At 48.2% G+C, this 22478-nt stretch overlaps 1 protein-coding gene across 1 annotated transcript in view; it reads right to left on the bottom strand.

Moving 5' to 3' along the window:
- Window positions 1-22478, bottom strand: part of MYO16 (myosin XVI) — a 2830569-nt gene that overhangs the window by 410172 nt on the left and 2397919 nt on the right. The window lies entirely within an intron of this gene.

The following is a 22478-nucleotide window of genomic DNA, read 5'->3' as shown; positions in this document are numbered from 1 at the left end:
TCAACCCAGTCCTGAGTCTGTGCCTTTTGGGTAACTCTGATCTGTATTCTACACTGCTCAGAGGTTAGGCCAAACCCATAAATGAGAGCACTCTCCAGGACTTTGTAATTACCAATATCCTCTTCTCTGACAGTGAGGAGCTTGTCTCTACCTTTGTCTGCAAAGAAGAGCCACAAGATTGCTGCCCACTGCTCCTGGGGTACCTTTTGTACTTTTCAGGCCCTCTCCAGTGAAGCTATCCGTTTGTGGATGTCATATGAAAAGAGACAGAGGTCCCTACAGATGTGTCTGAAAGGTCAGATTCCACTGAAGGAGATCTTGGCCTTCTAGGCACACCCCCAACTCTTCCTGGGGGGACAAAGACAGGCCCACCTTGACTTTCTTCATCTCCAATTGGAGCTGGAATGTCCAGGTCTGGGTCATTGTCACCCCCCTGGTAAACCTCAGAGTCTGAGCTCTGTGGATTGGTACCACTGACCTCCTCCCTTTCTATTGCTTCCACCTCACTGCCTACCCTTTCAGGCTCTGAAGCCTTTCTCTGGTCATCAAACATTAACACCTCTCTGAGATGTTGGGTGGTTGCATTCTTTGGTATCTTTAGTTTCCTCATAGCACACAGAGCCCTTAACTCCAGAAAAGAGAATGTGTCATATTTGTATGTCTGTAACATACTGACATCTGGCAGGGACACACTGGTATATGCACTACCTACTCTGGTTGTTTATCTACTAAACAAACTCTCTTGAGTTGTAGAAAGGGTGTGGTTAAGCCCTTGACACACAATTCTAAGTTCAGTTGAACATAAAGTATGTAAGCTTAAATTACATGTACGTCTGTTACCTTTAGTGGTTTTCAAATGATCAATCACTTGAGATTATCTGGTAAAACAATGGCAAGCTGGAATTCCACACGCTGCACACCAATATGAGAAGTTGGCCTGGCATATGCTGTCCACTATACTAGTGGGCACCTTGCACCAGTCCAAACGACCCTTATTGATGGTAGGTTTAAAGACAACCTGTATAGAAAGATATCCTTGTGGTAGCTGTGGGGAGCAGCCTTCAGGCTAAGTCTTGAAGGAATGTAAAGCAGCTTGTTTCACCAGTCTGTAATCTCATGAAAGACCAAATGAAAGGAGGACCACACCAGGTATATATATAAAATATATTTATTTATTGTAAACAAATCCCTCTAGTCTCTTAATGAGGCTATAGGCTAAAGTACATAGAGTAAACTTATTTAGTACACAGTAAATTAGCACAATATACATTGAGCCCTAGGGGCGTACCAAACCATATATTAAGAAAGTGGGATAAGAACCACAACTGGCATAGATACAAGGCCTAGAGCCTTCAGAACCGCTGGGGCCACCAGGAACCACCCAAGGTAGTGACACAGGTGACCCACGGGGGACGCGTGCAGTGTCTAAACACAGCAGCGAATCACCATTAACTTCTATGGGGAAAGTCGCAGTTGGAAGATTACAGATTAAGGACACTTGGAAGGGGACTTGGAGCAAACCCCTTTAAAACTAGGCAGTTCTAGAGTCAATACCCACGGAAGCACCAGAGTACTCAAGTTATCTCACCCATGGAAGCCGGGTGCATAGGTGACTTTCGATGTCGAGTTTCAGCGTCGTTTTCAATGGCGATCTGCTGCAAAGTGCTGCTGGCGACCAAGTCGAAAGTGTCCGGGTTGATCCAAGGATGGATCGGAGATCTGAAGGACATGAAAGAAGAGGGGACAGAGTATGGGTCACTTGCTTGTGACCAGGAAGGCGATGAGCGGATGCCCACCGATGTCAGGTGCTTTCAGATGAAGAAGGTGAAGCTTGACTCTTCAGCCACGAAGACCAGGAGGCGTTGATGACAACCAGGTGCTGGATGCGAGCTGTCTCACAAAGAATGTTGAGTGCTGCGGTGTCGGTATCCAGATTAGACCCAACAAGCCTTGGCAACAGCAACCCAAAAGAAAGCAACATTTGGCCTCAGTGCAGACCAGCAAGGTCTGGGGGAGTCACCACTCGGTGGGGAGTCAGGGCACGTCTGGAGCAACCAGGACAGGCCACAAAACAGAAGAGTTACTTTTGTGGGGGCCCACCAGTTGATGGACCAATAATCGCGAAGGAGCCTCAAGTGCAAATGCTAGAAGTGGGCCCACGGAACACTCGTGGAGTTTAGACCCACAATCTTCAGTGCAAATGGTGCTCGAGGATAGGACTACAAGTATATCAAAAACATACAATAAAAGGAGGGTCCCAGGGCATATTTATAGACCTAAACACAGACACAGCCCCCAACTAGAATCATTTTATAACAAAAAGTGTCTATGGGTTTTAAGGATCAACTTTACGTCCTGTATAAGGCATGAAACAAACACAACTAATTGTGGGAGGAGAAAGGGAACATGCTACCCTGTGTGACTGAAGCACAACAAGATATCTCTATGGTATAAAAAGTACCCATCAGTTATCGTCCGATATCACCCTTGTCATCATCTGGGTCTCCTCACACCAAGGAGAATATACTTGTAGCCACTAGATGTTAATGTGGATACTACTGAACCAGTAACATAAGATAAATTTGGAGATATCAGGAAGAATGTGTTCAGATAACTGATTTGCAGTGCATAAAATAGTGAAAGTGAAAAAGTGGTGATGTGTATAAAATTGGAGAGATGAGAGAAATGGAAGTTTAATGATGCCCCTCAGTCTTCCAATATTTAAAAACAGTGCAGAGAAAAAGCAGGTTTAACAAATAACTGCTACAAGAAACTAAAGGTCAACATGTTTCAGCAGTAAATTGACAAGGGTTGTCTGCTGCCTTCGTCAGGACCTAATACTCGCTACTGCAAAAGTATGGGTGATAAAGGATTATATTAATAAAGTTAACAATCATGTCACCTGGAAATCCTAGGTACATAGGGTAATTTCTCCGGAGTGCTATTGGGTAGGAGGATATGGCATCGCCTCACACGGCTGCAGCTCGGGTATGTAGAGCACCACTCTCTCCGTCTGTACTCCTGGCATCCTGGCATCCCTATGAGCCGACTCACCCATACTTTTGCAGTAGCGAGTATTAGGTCCTGACGAAGGCAGCAGACAACCCTTGCAATCAATTTAGAGAGGAAATCAGATAGGCTGGGCCCTGTATAGCAGGATCCCAGCCAAACTAAATCAAAAACCATCAAAACACCAGAAAAAAAGTGGGGGCAACTATGTAGCCTGATTCCACCTTCCTACACACACCACCAGAGCATGGAAAAGGCATCATTGAGAAATCCCCCTATGGGGGAGCTGTGTTTGTGGCTTCCTTCTCCCATTCTGGGGAAAGCTGTACCGGCCCTTTTGTGGTGGGTCTTCTTCATGCAGCCTTTTGGGCAGGACCGGGGCCTTCTGCTTCGAACCCATTGTTTCCTGGAGCAGTTGGCAGTGGCCCTCCTGCTGGGTTAGGGGATGCCTGCTGTGCCGCCTCGGGTCGCTGACCTTGGTGTTGCATGCTGTATTTTGTTCTCCTGGGTTGATTATTCCTGTCTTTGTGTTTTGCTTTTTTGGTGGCAGGCAGAGGGTTCCTCCTCCTGTCTCTGCTGGCGGGTCTGTGGTTGCATCAGTTCGCTTCTCATGTGCCTCTGGGTCCATCGGGTGGGTTGGACTGCCGGCCATCCCACTTATCTCCCCTGTCCTTGTGGTCATGGCATGGTGTTTGTTGTCTTGCCCGTTGTTTGACTGGGACTCCGGGACCGGTTGCACATCCCACCTGAGAGAGCTGCACTGGCTCCCCGTCAACAAGCGGAACACCTTCAAGCTCCTCACCCACACACACAAGGCACTCCACAACACCGGACCAACATACCTCAACAGATGACTCAGCTTCTACACCCCCAACCGCCAGCTCCGCTCTGCTGCCTCGCCTTCGCCACAGTCCCCGGCACCCGAAGAGCAACCTCCGGCGGCAGATCGTTCTCCCACCTCGCCACCAAGACCTGGAACACCCTCCCTATCCTCCTACGGCAGACTGAGGACCTGATAACCTTCAGAAGACTCCTCAAGACCTGGCTATTTGAGCAGTAGCAGCCTCCCCCCTCTGAGCCTTGAGACCCTCAAGGGTAAGTAGTGCGCTTTACAAATATTCTGATTGATTGATTGATTGGCAATCTGCATCCCCAGTTGCTCTGGGGCCATCTTGGGGCTTAGTCTTGGCCCTTCTGTGGTTCGATTGCAGGTTTTCTCCTTCCTGGTTTGGGCTGGTTGGCCCAGTGACATGTGGTACTTGACCCTTGGCCCAGTGACATGTGGTACTTGACCCGGCTTTTGGGTCTGGGGTATGCTGTGGCTGGTCACTGTTTGTGTTGTTCGGTGTGTGGATCATCTCTGCTGGCTGGTGGGCTGTCTTCCTCCAGAGCTGTTTTATCCGCCTCTGGTCGACCCCCAGGGTTCTGGTTGGGGTTGTTGTCCTTGGTGTGTGTTGCTTGTGGCAGGGTCTTCCTGGGAGCACCTGTTTGGTCTTTGGGTTCCCCTGGTCTCGTGGGCTCGGGGTCGACCTCACTTTGCCCTTGGTGCTCTCTGATTTCTGGTTCTTGTGCTGGTTCGGTCCGGGTCTGTGGTGTCCGTCCCTTGGAGATTTCTTTCCATCATTGAGGTCCTGCTGTTGGCCACTTTTCCTGGTGTGGTGGTGTGCATAGCTGGGTTCTGGCATCTGGTTCCCCCCTGTTTTTTCCAGTACAGGTGGGGTGTTTCTGGCTGCTTGGTCCTCCTGGTGGATCTTCGGTAGCCGGTGCTCTGGTGCTCATCAGGCCTGCTTCCCTTTGGCCTTGGGGGGGGGGGAGGGGGGTGCCTTTGTTGGGCTGATTTCCTGTGGTTGTGTCCTGGTGTAAGTTGCATTCTTTGTGAATGCCTCGTCCTGGCCTGTTGCCCTGTCCCAGTGCCACGGGCTGGTCTGGGTGTTTTTGGCAGTCGTCCTGTGTCAGCACTGGTTGTTGCTGCTGGACATTCTTGCAGTGGGGCCTGGCCCCCCTCTGGAGTTTTTTCAGTAGTGGTGCTGTCTTCTGAGCTCTCTGGTGGCCAGATCAATTGGAATGGTGGGGGCTTGCTCCTTGGTCATTGCATCCTCCTTTCCTGGGTTGGACTGTGTGGTCCTGTTCTTGGTTGGTCCTCTGGGTGAGTGCCTGGGCCCAGGTGGCGGGCCCTTTCCTCCTTTTATATGGACTGGTCTGCTGTGGGTCTCCCCAGTTGTGGTGGTATTGGTCCCGATGTTTGGCCCTGGCAATCTTTGTTTCCTGGTTGGGGCCTTTTGGCATTGTTGGGTGTTCCTTCTGTTGTCTACTTTGGAAAACTCTCTGTTGGTTCTGCTGCCATTTCTCTGGGGCATTGGGCATTGGTGGACTTTGACCCTGTGGGAGCCCTTGTGGGCTTTTAGTGCCCTATGAGGTGCTTGGTCTGTTCTGGTCCTCCTTTGGGCTTGGGATCTCTGTGGTGTGCCTCCTTGCCTGCCTTGGTTTTGTTTTTCCTTGCCTTGTCCCCTTCAGGGTGGTTTTCTGGGCTGGCTCCCTTCTGCTCAGCGTTTTTGGGGGTTGGGGTTCTGGGAGCCTGGGTGCCCTCACTGTATTTTTCTGTGGTGCTTGTAGTGGATTTTCCCTTCTAGGGCGCTGGTTCTTCCAGGCCTTGGTCCTGTCCATTTTTTTTAAAACATATTTTATTGAGGTTTAATCGTCATCATACAGTGTAAAACAATCAGCATTACTATTCTTCCCGTCAAATATGTCCCTTCAGTAACCGCCCCAACTCACCCCATAACTGTCCCCCCATCTTGGTCGGTGGCGTGGGCAAATTCCGATTCTCATAACCCATTATAGTATCAGCTTTACAGCAAGCATTGCACATCATTGTTCCTTTTGTGATGACCACATGTTTGAATGTCACTCATTCATTGTCCTCCACCAAGAGTCCCGTAATGCCTGAGCTAAAGCCTCCCACGCTCTTGCCATCTCCAAAGCCTTGTCATTGTCAACCCTTGTAGCCTGTCGGAGCCTAACAACACTCTCACAGTTCGCCCACTTTCAAAACTCCGCGCGCCAGCTCTTACTCGACGGTTCCTCCCTCGATTTCCAATGCCAAGTAATTTCTCGTTTGGCTAACATTAGTCCTAAATCAATAAATTTGCTGGTTATTTTAGTTTTGGTTGTGTGTGGGAACCAATGCAGCAAGCAAGTAGCCATATCGTAATCTAGTTGCCTCCCTGTGAGTGCGTTCAAAAGGTCTCCTATTTCGGCCCAGTAACTCCCCAGGATCGGACAGTGCCACAGCATGTGATCCAATTCAACACCCTCCTCAGAACATCTGGGGCATGCCGCATCCTGTACCTGGAAGTATTTTCTAATCTTACCCGGGGTCAGGTAAGCACGGTGCAGTATGAAAAATTGTACCTGTTGGAACCGTGCATTCCTGCTCCCTTTCCATGCCCTCTCAAGAATTCAGCCCCAAGCTGTATCCGGAATCAGACGGCCTATACTCGCCACCCACTTCGCCTTCAGGTCCACTAGCGGACGTACACCATCCTGCAGCATCCTAGACTGGAGACATGTAACTGCCTTAATGGTCCCAGCCGCCATTACGACATATTGGCAGGCCGATGAGGTCACAGGTTCCGTGTGTCCACCTTTCCAGTGTCTACGGATCGCCGCTGTAACTGCGGCATGGATCAGGAAGCCCCCTTCAGGGATGCCATACATGTATCGCCACCCCCTTTTCTGAATCATTTTGTCCACCATAAGCGTGGAAGGGTATACTCAGACATGAGTCCCTTGCTCACTGCTCCATCAGGATTCAAGCAAGCCGGGCCGACGACGCCTGAAATGGCAGAAACCGGTCCCCGGAAGCTTGTCTCCTTTCTGGTGAAGAATTGGCTTGGTAGTTTGGTCTGCCCTGTTCCCATGATGCACTGGGCCAGGGACAGACTAATTTGCATATAGCCAGGTTCTGAGCTGGGATGGGGCAGTGAGCTAAATAACGGTGATGGATCAAGCCCTGATCTTTGGACTGGGTAAGAGTGGTCTGCTTAATTCAGACACTCTGTTCATCACCACCCCCCTTTTCTGAATCATACATGTATCGCAGCGCCTTAAAGGGCATAAGCGCTCCATCCAGGTATAGGTCTCCTACCATTTGGACACCCAGTTGTTCCCATTCCGCTAGGGGAGTCCAGTCCCCCCCGTGTGGAAGCACCGTTAACATTCCCAGTGGAATCTCCGGCGCGTACGGGCGGGTCACCCCTGCTCTTCGCTGGCATCTATTCCAACAGAGTCTCAGGGTCCGCTCTTCCATTGTCAAATCTCTCAGAGCAAGTGTCTGACTCTGCTGTAGGATTATGTAAGATAGGACATGTCGTTATATCCCTTGTCCTCTCCTATGGTCAGGGCCCCTGAATTCCAGTGCTACATTTGGTGTGAGAACCTGCAGCTGCGCTGCTAAATAATAGAGTTCAAAATCGGGCACCACCATTCCGCCCTCCAGTTTAGGTCTCATCAAAGTCGTCAGCGCTACTCGCCGCCTCCCGCTGCCCCATAGGAAGCCTATTGTCATAGATCGTAATTCTTTAAACATGCGTGGTGGAACCCAAATTGGCAAAGTGCGAAAATAATACAGCAATCTGGGTAGTGCCACCATCTTGAGTAAGGCTATTCGTCCCAGGACCGAAAGAGGAAGTGTCGACCAGAACGCCATACACCCTTTCAGGGCTTTAACACAGCGCCCCACATTACCCTCCAGCAAATCCATGGTGTCATGATATATCCGAACTCCCAGATAAGTGAGGCAGGCCGGTTCCCAGGTGATCTCACCCAGTGACATCGGTGGGTCCGGGCCAGGTCGGATCGGGAAGAGACATGTCTTGCCCCAATTAACTCAAAGTGCCGAGAGCTCCCCATAGCGCGATAGCAAAGCTGTAGCACCTTGTAATGCCTCTGTAGTATATTCCTTTTCCGGAGACGTTGGGATTTGCGCATCTGAGATGGTTTAGGCGGTTCAGTGCATCTTTGGTCTTTATGATCCGTGCCTGCTCTGTACGTCTCGAGCCATGCCCACGCATCGTCGGGTACATTCACTCTCAATTTCGCTGGGAAGATCAATGAATATTGGATACCCTCGTCCCTGAGTTCTTTCTTAATCGCCAAATAGGAAGCCCTGCGTAGTTGAATCTCGTGTGTGTAATCCTGAAATATCGTGACCGTGGCACTCCCGACCTTGAAAGGCCCTGCCGTGCGTGCCTTTTGAATCAGCATGTCTCTGTCCTCAAGTGGAGTAATTTGGCCACCACCGGCCGAGGAGGGCGGCAGACAGCGGCTGCCGAGTCGGCACCCTATGTGCCCTCTCAAGTGTGAAAAAGGGGGAGAAGCCTTACGGAGCAACCTCCGTTTTAAGCCAGTTCTCAAATACCCCATCATATCTGCCCCTTCTGTTTTTTCGGGCAGGCCTACTACGCGTATGTTGTTACGCCGGTTTCTACTTTCGGAATCTTCAGCCCTTTTCTCCAGCACCGCCAAACGTTCCAGCGCATCTCCCAATTTAAGCTCCAGAGTGGCATGTGCCAGTGTCAGTTCCTGAATGGCAGTTTCGTTCGCCTTCACTCTATCCGCCAGGTTCGAGTGATCTGCGCGGAGAAGCCCTAATCCAGTTGCGACCTGCACAATGTCCTGCTGCAAGGCGTCCTTCGTGGCCGTAATGGCCTCCAGGATCCTATCCAGATGTTGACGCAGCCCTGTGTCCGACAACGCCTCCTCAGGCTCTCCGCCCGCTCCACTGGTGCCTCCCTGCCGCACATCATCCTCTTTCTTGTTTTTAGGTTTCATGGTACTCTGTAGACTGTGACTCCGTCGAGTTTGACCACTGCTCCCCACCCAAGGGCTCCGCGTAATGCACCACGCCAGCTGGTTCTGTGGGTACGTTCAAACTGGGCAATCCTAACTGCCGTGGGTTTCCTCCTCGATATTTTCGCACCACTCCCAGTTCAGCTCTCAACGGGATAATCATCAGAAAGCATCTCACCGCAGTACAGGAGAGCCACAGTCAAGGCCTGTGGGGCCCTAATCACTGATTGCGATACTTGGCCGTTGGCGCTCACTGAGCTGGATCCAGTCACCTCATCCGCTCTGTTCCTGTCGCAATCGGAACCCAGTGGTCGCCTAGTCGCCCTTGCAGCCTCTTCGCGGTCCCCACCACAGCGCACAATGTGGGTTTCTCAGCAGTGCAGTCTATGATTAGGAGTCCACGCAGTGCTCCTGTGCAACCTTCTCCTGTGTGGTCCCTCACCAAGCTCCCATTTTGGGGGTTTGTGTCTGCATCTCTAGTTCCCCGGTTAACTCGGGCATTGACATGCCCTGCCCACTTGTATTGCTGTGGCCTCCTCAGGGGTGTTAGGGCACGTTTCTCAGGGCTCAGCACAGTCGAGTCCTGGACTCACAGGTTATGCAGACGGGTGTCCGGCTTCGTACGGCTTCAGTCGTCTCCCTCCGCCGCCATCTTGCCTCTCCACCTCCGGCCGGTCCGGCAGCTGAACTCGCGCCTGGGTCGCGCAGGAGCCTCCTAACACCACACTGTCGGTCGGGACTTGTTGTCCTATCGTTCCGACACTGGTCACCTGATTTTCAGCGAGTTGCGTTAGGATTTACAGGATAATTAAAGGGATCGGGGCACAGAGCTACCAGCTCACGCCGCCTTCCCCATCGGCGCTCAAGCCACGCCCCCTTGGTTGTGTCCATGTTGGTCTGTCCCTGGCTTTGCTGTTGTGTCTGGCAGCTTTGGGTCTTCTTTCACCTTTGGCTTATTCGAAGCCCTTCTGTTGGTGGCTGTCTATGGTGCTTGCTTGGCAGGGGGTCTTCCTCCGGTGTTGGTCTGGGGCACTCCCGGTGTGGGTTGGCTGCCCTCTTGATTGCGTGGCTTTGCGTGTACTTAACAGTGGTGGGGCAGTGGTGTTGTGGGCTTGCAGTATATTTTTTGGTCCGCCTTGGTCGTCTTCTGCATGTTCTGGCTGGTGCGGCCCTTTTTGTTTTGGTTGGGAGCGTTGCAGGCTGTGTGCTCCTTCCTGTTGTTTCCTGTGTTTCTCCTGTTTGCTTTGCTTGGGATGCTGCTTTCAGTCAGGTGTCCTGGGTGTTCTTTAGAAGTTCAGAAGGACAGGTTCCTGGCTTTGGTATGCTTCATATGTCATAAATGGGACAAGGACTGAAAGGACCTGGGAGTAATGCCCCATTACTTACTGGTAATCTTCATTACTAGTGGTTCTGTCATCCTAGTCCCACTCATGACACCCCTCCCTCCTTCCCTCTCTCCCTCCCTCCCGGATGGCCGGACTCCCTGTTGATGGCATGGTAGTTCAGGCAGAATGCTGGGTAAATAATCCCAGTGGGAGTGGGTGGGGTAGAGGTCCCAGCATTCATCTGTTCTTTTTTCTGTCACGGAGATGGTTATCTCCATATGTCATGAATGGGATGAGGACAACGGGACCAGGAGTAATGAAGATTACTGGTAAGTAATAGGGCAATAACATTTAACATAAACATATTTTCATTTAGTGTTTCCGAGTTAAATAAAGTTTTTTAATTTTTCCTTACACTTTACCATAGAGAGACTCCTATTAATTTTATATTCTTAATTTAAATATAGAACAAAAGAAAAAATGCTACGATGCTACTTACTTACTGTTGAATTAAATATTTAGATAAGTTAAATATATTAAATTACATTATAATCTTTTTTCTGATTTTTAAATTAAAACAAATTTACTGCTAAAATATTTTCAGAATGCATTCATAATTATTACATTTGCAGCACCGAATTATTTAAAAAAGTAATTTATTCATATTTTAAAACAAAATTAATACAACATTATATTCTAATTTAAAAAGATGATTAAAATATTTTATAATGTATGATTTTTAGATATGTTTAACATAAAGTTATATTTGTTTCCATTTCTATTTTAAATAATTTAATTTAACATTTTTTTCTGTGGGAATTTATTGTAAGTCCCTGCCTCTATTATTTTCTACAGGAAGCTGTTACATTACCAGTTTGTGGAATGTAGAGCTGACAATGAGTTAGGCGATGATGCTGTGGAATGGAGTGGCAAGAAGGTTTCTAAGCCTGAACCATTCACTGGGATCTGCTGGAGGTTACTGTTCATCATTTCGAACCAAGAATAAACTTGTCAAGAAAACCCACCAGGATTGTGCGTAATTACTACAATTGTTGGTCAACGAGTTGGTCCTGCGCAGAGGGCAGTAAGGGCAACATAACCAACACCTCTGGAATGTTGCTATTCATCTTAAAATAGCACTATACAGATTTGTGAAAAGATCCACATTACTTCACATCTTGAACATCTCGTGAACATTGAACTATATGTTTTCATGGCTGTTTCTTGGCTGCTGTTAAGCTTTGGGCTGCGATTCTAGTCAAATCCAATTTCTAGCGGGAGGCACCCAGCTGTAGCAAGGGTAAAAGTGACTTTTCAATGACCATGTTACTAGGCAACAACTGTGAGCCATCAACTGTGCCTAGACAATAACTATAGGTTTACCCGTGTGCCGTTGCGAGTCTTTTTGTGTGCTGTGCTTGCGCATATTCTACTTTGAAGAATGCTTTAGGACTCGTGCGCTAGTTCAGGCTGCCTTTCGATTTCTCCAGGAGCAGCTCACGTCTCCAAGTGTGTCCAAACAGAGTGCTAACAGGATATATTGCTCACCGGATGTTACGCTCTACCTGAAATCTCGGACGGTGGTGTGAGGGGTGTTATGTTATGTTATAAAGCACTTATAATGTGCACGGATACTCAAGAGTGTCCCGGCGCGAAAGCCAACTGCAAAATGCCCAGATCACAGAGCTTGGGGGATGTCCACATTAGTTAAAAAGCAAGATCTTTAGCTGCATTTTAAACAGCCAGAGATACTGAGTGTTTCGCAATTCATAGGGAAGGGGTTTCCATGTTTTAGCTGCCCTAAAAGACAGAGAACTGCCTCCATACATGTAAGATGAAATTGGGGAATAACTGCAAGACGTAATGCGTCTGATTGCAGTTGTCTTCGTGGGATGTAGAAATCAAAGCGTCTCCTGAGATAAGGTGGCCCGAATGTATATAGGGCACCGTTGGCAAGAGTGAGGGCCTTGATCTGGACATATTGCTCCACGGGAAGCCAATAAAGAGCACGAAGATGTTGCTTTGTGCTTGATCTGCCAAGGATACCCAGCAACACTCTTGCTGCCGCGTTTTGAATGGTTTGCAGCTTTTTTAGCTGGTATCCCGACAGGCCAATATATTAATACATTGGCGTAATCAATATGCAACAAAATGAGGGCACGAGTCACGGTTTCCGTTGCCGGTCTTGGCAATAATGGTAGGAACTTCCTGAGTGCCTTCAGTGTGCCAAAGCATGTTTAGAAGTAAACAGAAAGAGAAGACAGACCTGAATAGACGACTGACCTGAATAGAAGATAAACAAAAAACACATTGGAAAGCTTACAATAGAGGGACGATTGGAGTACACTATCAACCATTGTTATTTTAGCTAAATATTTTAAATTATTATTTTAACTAACTATTTTAAATAAGTGTTTTGGCTACTTATTTTAAATAATTATTTTAGCTGGCTGTTTCAGCCTGTTATATTGAATTATTGTGTTTGCTATTTGTTTTGATTTGTTAATTTACAAGTCTTAAAGGTATGTCTGAACAAAGCATGGCGGCACCTCCAAGTTTCCTACCAGTGCCTGGTGAACCTACAATTCCGTGGAAGGAATGGAAAAATATGTTTTTCACCTATTTGTTGGCAATTAGAGGTGATAAATATGGTCAAATACGCAAACAAGCTATTCTTTTACATCATCTAGGCATAGACCCGAAAAGAATTTATGATGATTTGCCTGAAATTTCATTAGGCATGGGAAATTGTCAGCCTAGGAACCTGTATGACATGTCACTGCAAATGTTGGAGAAACATTTCACATTCAAAGTGAATGTAGCTTTTGAAAGGAATATATTATTTTGTAGGTTCAAGGACAAATATGAAGACATTATGACCGATGTTGCTTCATTGCGTGGCGTAGCGGTGACCTGTGATTTCCAAAATGTAGTTGATTCTTTAATAAGGGACCAAATAGTGAAATGCACAATCAACAAAAAGGTGAAATAAAAGTTATTATCAAAAGATCCCAGTTTATAAGAATAAATACAAAATTGCAAGGAGTATGGAACACACGGCTGTGTGGCTGAACAGGATAGATATGGGGAAATGTAGTACAAAAGCTACAGAAAAGGAGTTAACTGTAGAAGTAAAAAAAATCAAGAAGGAGAACTTTAAAAGAGCTGTTAAGAGTGGAGATTATACGGTTTAAAAATTTGAAGAACGGAGAACTTTAACTTGTTATAGATGTGGGTGTCCAGGGCACATTAGTTCAAGTTTTGCTTGTGGAACAAGAAACGTGATCATGTGGGGTCATGTGGAAAAAGGGGGCATTTAGCAGAAGTATGTAGATAAAAGAGAAAGGCACAAAATACGAGTGTCAAAATGGTTGAAGATTAGAGTGAGGACCAAGAGGAAATAATGGTGACTATAAATGAAATATGGTGCACTACTATTCAAGGGATAAATTGTACAAAGAAAGGAAATATAAGAAAAGAGAGTGCGGGAAAATTGGAAAAACCGCACTGTGAGAACATTTTGAGACCTGGGAAGGTTAGAGTTTTAGCTGATTCTGGGAGTTTGTTTACTCTGATATCTAAGGATACATATCAAAAGGAATTGGGCAAGGAAATGGAAGATTTGCAACAATCTGATGTGAGAGCCATTGAATATGGTGGCAAGAGGATTAATGGATGGATATAATTTTTAAGCAGAATGTGGTGAATGGGAGAATCTATGTGACCAATCAATGTTCAGATCTTCTGGGTTGGCGGCATCAAAGAGACCTAAATGTTGTACTAGATCCTAATGCCAATGAACCAGTCATGGTAGTGGAACAGGTGAATGAGAGTGTAGTGGTGGAAGATGATATAGACCATGAGTGGGGAGGCAGCTCATAGGGAAATTTCGGAAAGGGGGTGGTGGTGATGAACAGAGTGCCTGAATTAAGCAGACCACTCTTACCCAGTCCAAAGATCAGGGCTTGATCCATCACCGTTTTTTAGCTCACTGCACCATCCCAGCTCAGAACTTGGCTATATGCAAATTAGTCTGTTCCTGTCCCAGTGCATGATGGGAACAGGGCAAACCAAACTACCAAGCCAATTCTTATACTGGGAAGGAAACAAGCTTCCGGGGACCGGTTTCTGCCATTTCAGGCGTCGTCGGCCCGGCTTGCTTGAATCCTGATGGTGCAATGAGCAAGGGACTCACATCTGAGTATACCCTTCCACGCTTATGGTGGACAAAATGATTCAGAAAAGGGGGTGGTGATGAACAGAGTGCCTGAATTAAGCAGACCACTCTTACCCAGTCCAAAGATCAGGGCTTGATCCATCACCGTTTTTTAGCTCACTGCACCATCCCAGCTCAGAACTTGGCTATATGCAAATTAGTCTGTTCCTGTCCCAGTGCATGATGGGAACAGGGCAAACCAAACTACCAAGCCAATTCTTATACTGGGAAGGAAACAAGCTTCCGGGGACCGGTTTCTGCCATTTCAGGCCGAAGAGGCTGAAATGCCAGAAACCGGTCCCCGGTAGCTTGTCTCCTTTCTGGTGAAGAATTGGCTTGGTAGTTTGGTCTGCCCTGTTCCCATGATGCACTGGGCCAGGGACAGACTAATTTGCATATAGCCAGGTTCTGAGCTGGGATGGGGCAGTGAGATAAATAACGGTGATGGATCAAGCCCTGATCTTTGGACTGGGTAAGAGTGGTCTGCTTAATTCAGACACTCTGTTCATCACCACCCCCTTTTCTGTATCGTTTTTGGCCACTATAGGTGTGGCAGGGTATACTCAGACATGAGTCCCTTTCTCACTGCTCCATCAGGATTCAAGCAAGCCGGGCCGAAGAGGCTGAAATGCCAGAAACCGGTCCCCGGTAGCTTGTCTCCTTTCTGGTGAAGAATTGGCTTGGTAGTTTGGTCTGCCCTGTTCCCATGATGTACTGGGCCAGGGACAGACTAATTTGCATATAGCCAGGTTCTGAGCTGGGATGGGGCAGTGAGATAAATAACGGTGATGGATCAAGCCCTGATCTTTGGACTGGGTAAGAGTGGTCTGCTTAATTCAGACACTCTGTTCATCACCACCCCCTTTTCTGTATCGTTTTTGGCCACTATAGGTGTGGCAGGGTATACTCAGACATGAGTCCCTTTCTCACTGCTCCATCAGGATTCAAGCAAGCCGGGCCGAAGAGGCTGAAATGCCAGAAACCGGTCCCCGGTAGCTTGTCTCCTTTCTGGTGAAGAATTGGCTTGGTAGTTTGGTCTGCCCTGTTCCCATGATGCACTGGGCCAGGGACAGACTCATTTGCATATAGCCAGGTTCTGAGCTGGGATGGGGCAGTGAGATAAATAACGGTGATGGATCAAGCCCTGATCTTTGGACTGGGTAAGAGTGGTCTGCTTAATTCAGACACTCTGTTCATCACCACCCCCTTTTCTGTATCGTTTTTGGCCACTATAGGTGTGGCAGGGTATACTCAGACATGAGTCCCTTTCTCACTGCTCCATCAGGATTCAAGCAAGCCGGGCCGAAGAGGCTGAAATGCCAGAAACCGGTCCCCGGTAGCTTGTCTCCTTTCTGGTGAAGAATTGGCTTGGTAGTTTGGTCTGCCCTGTTCCCATGATGCACTGGGCCAGGGACAGACTAATTTGCATATAGCCAGGTTCTGAGCTGGGATGGGGCAGTGAGATAAATAACGGTGATGGATCAAGCCCTGATCTTTGGACTGGGTAAGAGTGGTCTGCTTAATTCAGACACTCTGTTCATCACCACCCCCTTTTCTGTATCGTTTTTGGCCACTATAGGTGTGGCAGGGTATACTCAGACATGAGTCCCTTTCTCACTGCTCCATCAGGATTCAAGCAAGCCGGGCCGAAGAGGCTGAAATGCCAGAAACCGGTCCCCGGTAGCTTGTCTCCTTTCTGGTGAGGAATTGGCTTGGTAGTTTGGTCTGCCCTGTTCCCATGATGCACTGGGCCAGGGACAGACTAATTTGCATATAGCCAGGTTCTGAGCTGGGATGGGGCAGTGAGATAAATAACGGTGATGGATCAAGCCCTGATCTTTGGACTGGGTAAGAGTGGTCTGCTTAATTCAGACACTCTGTTCATCACCACCCCCTTTTCTGTATCGTTTTTGGCCACTATAGGTGTGGCAGGGTATACTCAGACATGAGTCCCTTTCTCACTGCTCCATCAGGATTCAAGCAAGCCAGGCCGAAGAGGCTGAAATGCCAGAAACCGGTCCCCGGTAGCTTGTCTCCTTTCTGGTGAAGAATTGGCTTGGTAGTTTGGTCTGCCCTGTTCCCATGATGCACTGGGCCAGGGACAGACTAATTTGCATATAGCCAGGTTCTGAGCTGGGATGGGGCAGTGAGATAAATAACGGTGATGGATCAAGCCCTGATCTTTGGACTGGGTAAGAGTGGTCTGCTTAATTCAGACACTCTGTTCATCACCACCCCCTTTTCTGTATCGTTTTTGGCCACTATAGGTGTGGCAGGGTATACTCAGACATGAGTCCCTTTCTCACTGCTCCATCAGGATTCAAGCAAGCCGGGCCGAAGAGGCTGAAATGCCAGAAACCGGTCCCCGGTAGCTTGTCTCCTTTCTGGTGAAGAATTGGCTTGGTAGTTTGGTCTGCCCTGTTCCCATGATGCACTGGGCCAGGGACAGACTAATTTGCATATAGCCAGGTTCTGAGCTGGGATGGGGCAGTGAGATAAATAACGGTGATGGATCAAGCCCTGATCTTTGGACTGGGTAAGAGTGGTCTGCTTAATTCAGACACTCTGTTCATCACCACCCCCTTTTCTGTATCTTTTTTGGCCACTATAGGTGTGGCAGGGTATACTCAGACATGAGTCCCTTTCTCACTGCTCCATCAGGATTCAAGCAAGCCGGGCCGAAGAGGCTGAAATGCCAGAAACCGGTCCCCGGTAGCTTGTCTCCTTTCTGGTGAAGAATTGGCTTGGTAGTTTGGTCTGCCCTGTTCCCATGATGCACTGGGCCAGGGACAGACTAATTTGCATATAGCCAGGTTCTGAGCTGGGATGGGGCAGTGAGATAAATAACGGTGATGGATCAAGCCCTGATCTTTGGACTGGGTAAGAGTGGTCTGCTTAATTCAGACACTCTGTTCATCACCACCCCCTTTTCTGTATCGTTTTTGGCCACTATAGGTGTGGCAGGGTATACTCAGACATGAGTCCCTTTCTCACTGCTCCATCAGGATTCAAGCAAGCCGGGCCGAAGAGGCTGAAATGCCAGAAACCGGTCCCCGGTAGCTTGTCTCCTTTCTGGTGAAGAATTGGCTTGGTAGTTTGGTCTGCCCTGTTCCCATGATGCACTGGGCCAGGGACAGACTAATTTGCATATAGCCAGGTTCTGAGCTGGGATGGGGCAGTGAGATAAATAACGGTGATGGATCAAGCCCTGATCTTTGGACTGGGTAAGAGTGGTCTGCTTAATTCAGACACTCTGTTCATCACCACCCCCTTTTCTGTATCGTTTTTGGCCACTATAGGTGTGGCAGGGTATACTCAGACATGAGTCCCTTTCTCACTGCTCCATCAGGATTCAAGCAAGCCGGGCCGAAGAGGCTGAAATGCCAGAAACCGGTCCCCGGTAGCTTGTCTCCTTTCTGGTGAAGAATTGGCTTGGTAGTTTGGTCTGCCCTGTTCCCATGATGCACTGGGCCAGGGACAGACTAATTTGCATATAGCCAGGTTCTGAGCTGGGATGGGGCAGTGAGATAAATAACGGTGATGGATCAAGCCCTGATCTTTGGACTGGGTAAGAGTGGTCTGCTTAATTCAGACACTCTGTTCATCACCACCCCCTTTTCTGTATCGTTTTTGGCCACTATAGGTGTGGCAGGGTATACTCAGACATGAGTCCCTTTCTCACTGCTCCATCAGGATTCAAGCAAGCCGGGCCGAAGAGGCTGAAATGCCAGAAACCGGTCCCCGGTAGCTTGTCTCCTTTCTGGTGAAGAATTGGCTTGGTAGTTTGGTCTGCCCTGTTCCCATGATGCACTGGGCCAGGGACAGACTAATTTGCATATAGCCAGGTTCTGAGCTGGGATGGGGCAGTGAGATAAATAACGGTGATGGATCAAGCCCTGATCTTTGGACTGGGTAAGAGTGGTCTGCTTAATTCAGACACTCTGTTCATCACCACCCCCTTTTCTGTATCGTTTTTGGCCACTATAGGTGTGGCAGGGTATACTCAGACATGAGTCCCTTTCTCACTGCTCCATCAGGATTCAAGCAAGCCGGGCCGAAGAGGCTGAAATGCCAGAAACCGGTCCCCGGTAGCTTGTCTCCTTTCTGGTGAAGAATTGGCTTGGTAGTTTGGTCTGCCCTGTTCCCATGATGCACTGGGCCAGGGACAGACTAATTTGCATATAGCCAGGTTCTGAGCTGGGATGGGGCAGTGAGATAAATAACGGTAATGGATCAAGCCCTGATCTTTGGACTGGGTAAGAGTGGTCTGCTTAATTCAGACACTCTGTTCATCACCACCCCCTTTTCTGTATCGTTTTTGGCCACTATAGGTGTGGCAGGGTATACTCAGACATGAGTCCCTTTCTCACTGCTCCATCAGGATTCAAGCAAGCCGGGCCGAAGAGGCTGAAATGCCAGAAACCGGTCCCCGGTAGCTTGTCTCCTTTCTGGTGAAGAATTGGCTTGGTAGTTTGGTCTGCCCTGTTCCCATGATGCACTGGGCCAGGGACAGACTAATTTGCATATAGCCAGGTTCTGAGCTGGGATGGGGCAGTGAGATAAATAACGGTGATGGATCAAGCCCTGATCTTTGGACTGGGTAAGAGTGGTCTGCTTAATTCAGACACTCTGTTCATAACCACCCCCTTTTCTGTATCGTTTTTGGCCACTATAGGTGTGGCAGGGTATACTCAGACATGAGTCCCTTTCTCACTGCTCCATCAGGATTCAAGCAAGCCGGGCCGAAGAGGCTGAAATGCCAGAAACCGGTCCCCGGTAGCTTGTCTCCTTTCTGGTGAAGATTTGGCTTGGTAGTTTGGTCTGCCCTGTTCCCATGATGCACTGGGCCAGGGACAGACTAATTTGCATATAGCCAGGTTCTGAGCTGGGATGGGGCAGTGAGATAAATAACGGTGATGGATCAAGCCCTGATCTTTGGACTGGGTAAGAGTGGTCTGCTTAATTCAGACACTCTGTTCATCACCACCCCCTTTTCTGTATCGTTTTTGGCCACTATAGGTGTGGCAGGGTATACTCAGACATGAGTCCCTTTCTCACTGCTCCATCAGGATTCAAGCAAGCCGGGCCGAAGAGGCTGAAATGCCAGAAACCGGTCCCCGGTAGCTTGTCTCCTTTCTGGTGAAGAATTGGCTTGGTAGTTTGGTCTGCCCTGTTCCCATGATGCACTGGGCCAGGGACAGACTAATTTGCATATAGCCAGGTTCTGAGCTGGGATGGGGCAGTGAGATAAATAACGGTGATGGATCAAGCCCTGATCTTTGGACTGGGTAAGAGTGGTCTGCTTAATTCAGACACTCTGTTCATCACCACCCCCTTTTCTGTATCGTTTTTGGCCACTATAGGTGTGGCAGGGTATACTCAGACATGAGTCCCTTTCTCACTGCTCCATCAGGATTCAAGCAAGCCGGGCCGAAGAGGCTGAAATGCCAGAAACCGGTCCCCGGTAGCTTGTCTCCTTTCTGGTGAAGAATTGGCTTGGTAGTTTGGTCTGCCCTGTTCCCATGATGCACTGGGCCAGGGACAGACTAATTTGCATATAGCCAGGTTCTGAGCTGGGATGGGGCAGTGAGATAAATAACGGTGATGGATCAAGCCCTGATCTTTGGACTGGGTAAGAGTGGTCTGCTTAATTCAGACACTCTGTTCATCACCACCCCCTTTTCTGTATCGTTTTTGGCCACTATAGGTGTGGCAGGGTATACTCAGACATGAGTCCCTTTCTCACTGCTCCATCAGGATTCAAGCAAGCCGGGCCGAAGAGGCTGAAATGCCAGAAACCGGTCCCCGGTAGCTTGTCTCCTTTCTGGTGAAGAATTGGCTTGGTAGTTTGGTCTGCCCTGTTTCCATGATGCACTGGGCCAGGGACAGACTAATTTGCATATAGCCAGGTTCTGAGCTGGGATGGGGCAGTGAGATAAATAACGGTGATGGATCAAGCCCTGATCTTTGGACTGGGTAAGAGTGGTCTGCTTAATTCAGACACTCTGTTCATCACCACCCCCACCCCCCTTTTCTGTATCATAGGGAAATTTCAGCAAGTATTTTCTGAGACGTTGGGTAAATTGAAGAAGTTTACGTATCAGATTATTCTCAAGAAGCATGCTAAACCTGTAGTACACAAATTGAGAACTACACCGTGTATGCTGAGAGAATGACTTCAACAAGAATTTAAAAAACTTTGGGAGGAAAACATAATTGAGCCAATTGAATCATCTGAATGGTTGTCCCCCATTGTAGAACTGACAATGATGTAGGCAATGATGCTGTGGAATGGAGTGGCAAGGGGGTTCTAAGCCTGAACCATTCGTTGGGATCTGCTGGAGGTTACAGTTCATCATTTTGAACCTAGAATAAACTTGTCAAGAAAACCCACCAGGATTGTGCGTAATTACTACACAGTTGTTGGCCAACTGTGGAGCTGGACTTACTACTGTTTTTTTTATGGCAGTAGTAACTTACATTTGTAACTTTTGCTCCAGCTCATTTTCAGAAGGTGGAGACATTTAAGTCTGTACTTTTGAGTAAAATTACACTCAGGTTTTCTAAATAGGCAAAAGTAGCAAAGTTCGTCAAAAGTGTAAGAGTAAATTACACATGTAAATGACTCACAAGTTAAGTTACCTTTGTGAATAGACCTGTCTGTGATTATACATCACATACAATCAACTAGTAGAATTTATTTCAGGCAAATCAAAATTAGTGCGAGTTTCTCCAGTAAATCGCTAAATACATGCCTCGATAAATTGCAAAGTGTCAAAAGGTTGCTGATTCAGATGTACACTGGCATACTCTCACTATGACAACTAGCTCCATTTTTATATTTTTTCAAATCCTTCATTTGTTATGTTATGTTATGTTATTAATTTTTATTATGCGCACAGCTGCTCCAGCGAAGGAGCGTCCTGGCGCAGTGACAAGGTAGAACACAACATAACAGAGTCTAAACATTAAGACCACTGGAGAGCAGATTAAAACAAGAGAGTCTTGATAGCTTTCCGAAAAAGCATAAGGTCCTCCAACAGGCGAACTTCAACCGGGAGGGAATTCCAGATGGTTGCAGCTTTAACACTGAAAGAGCGTCCGCCCGCCCGGCAGAGCCTAAATCTGGGGACTACAGCAAGAGCCTGACCTTGAGAACGGAGGGTGCGTGTAGGTACATAAAAAGACAGGAGGCTAGACATGATTTGAGGGCCTATGCCTTTCAAAATTTTAAAGGTCAAACAAAGGACCTTAAAATGAATTCGCTTCCTCACTGGAAGCCAGTGCAGGGAACGGAGGACATTTGACACCGGGCAGAACCTAGGCAGGCCAACAATTGCTCTGGCCGCAGCATTTTGTACCCGTTGTAAACGGGTAATTTCTGCCAGGTTAGCCCCTACCAGGAGAGAGCTGGCATAATCCAGGCGTGAGATGACAGTAGCCTGGATTACCAACTGCCTAGTTGGGGCATCAAAAAACTTAAGGACAGGTCTTAAACCCCTAAGAAGTCCGAAACAGCATGCTGCTGTTTTCTTAGTGTGGCCCACAAAGGTAAGACCGGCATCCAGCCAGACTCCCAGATTTTTCAATTCCGATACCGGAGTTGGGGTTGGTCCCAGCTCTGCCGGCCACCATTGATCGCCCCATAATTCCACTCTCTTTCCGATGATCATCAACTCAGTCTTGTTGGCGTTAAGCTGGAGACAGTTTCCTGTCAGCCAGGTGGCCACCGCCTTCAGTCCATTCTGGAGCCTGGGGGCATCATGTTCCGCGTCCCCGCTGAGAGTGACCGCCAGCTGAGTGTCGTCGGCATATGAGACCAGGGTTAGGCCCCACTGCCTAACAACCTCAGCCAGCGATCTCACGTATAGGTTGAATAACGTGGGACTCAGCGAGGATCCCTGCGGAACCTCCATGGCCAGCGGCTGAAAATTGGACTTGAAGGGAGGGATGGCCACACAGAAGGAACGACCATCAAGAAAGGAGCGGAACCACTGCAAAGCCTGGCCCCCGACACCAATCTCCTCGAGCCGGTGCAATAGGATGCTGTGGGACACCGTGTCAAAGGCGGCACTGAG

Source organism: Lissotriton helveticus, chromosome 8, assembly GCF_964261635.1.
Source record: "Lissotriton helveticus chromosome 8, aLisHel1.1, whole genome shotgun sequence".
In the NCBI taxonomy this organism is placed as follows: Eukaryota; Metazoa; Chordata; class Amphibia; order Caudata; family Salamandridae; genus Lissotriton; species Lissotriton helveticus.
Note: the sequence above shows the minus strand (reverse complement) of the source record. Positions and strands in the feature narration are given on the sequence as shown.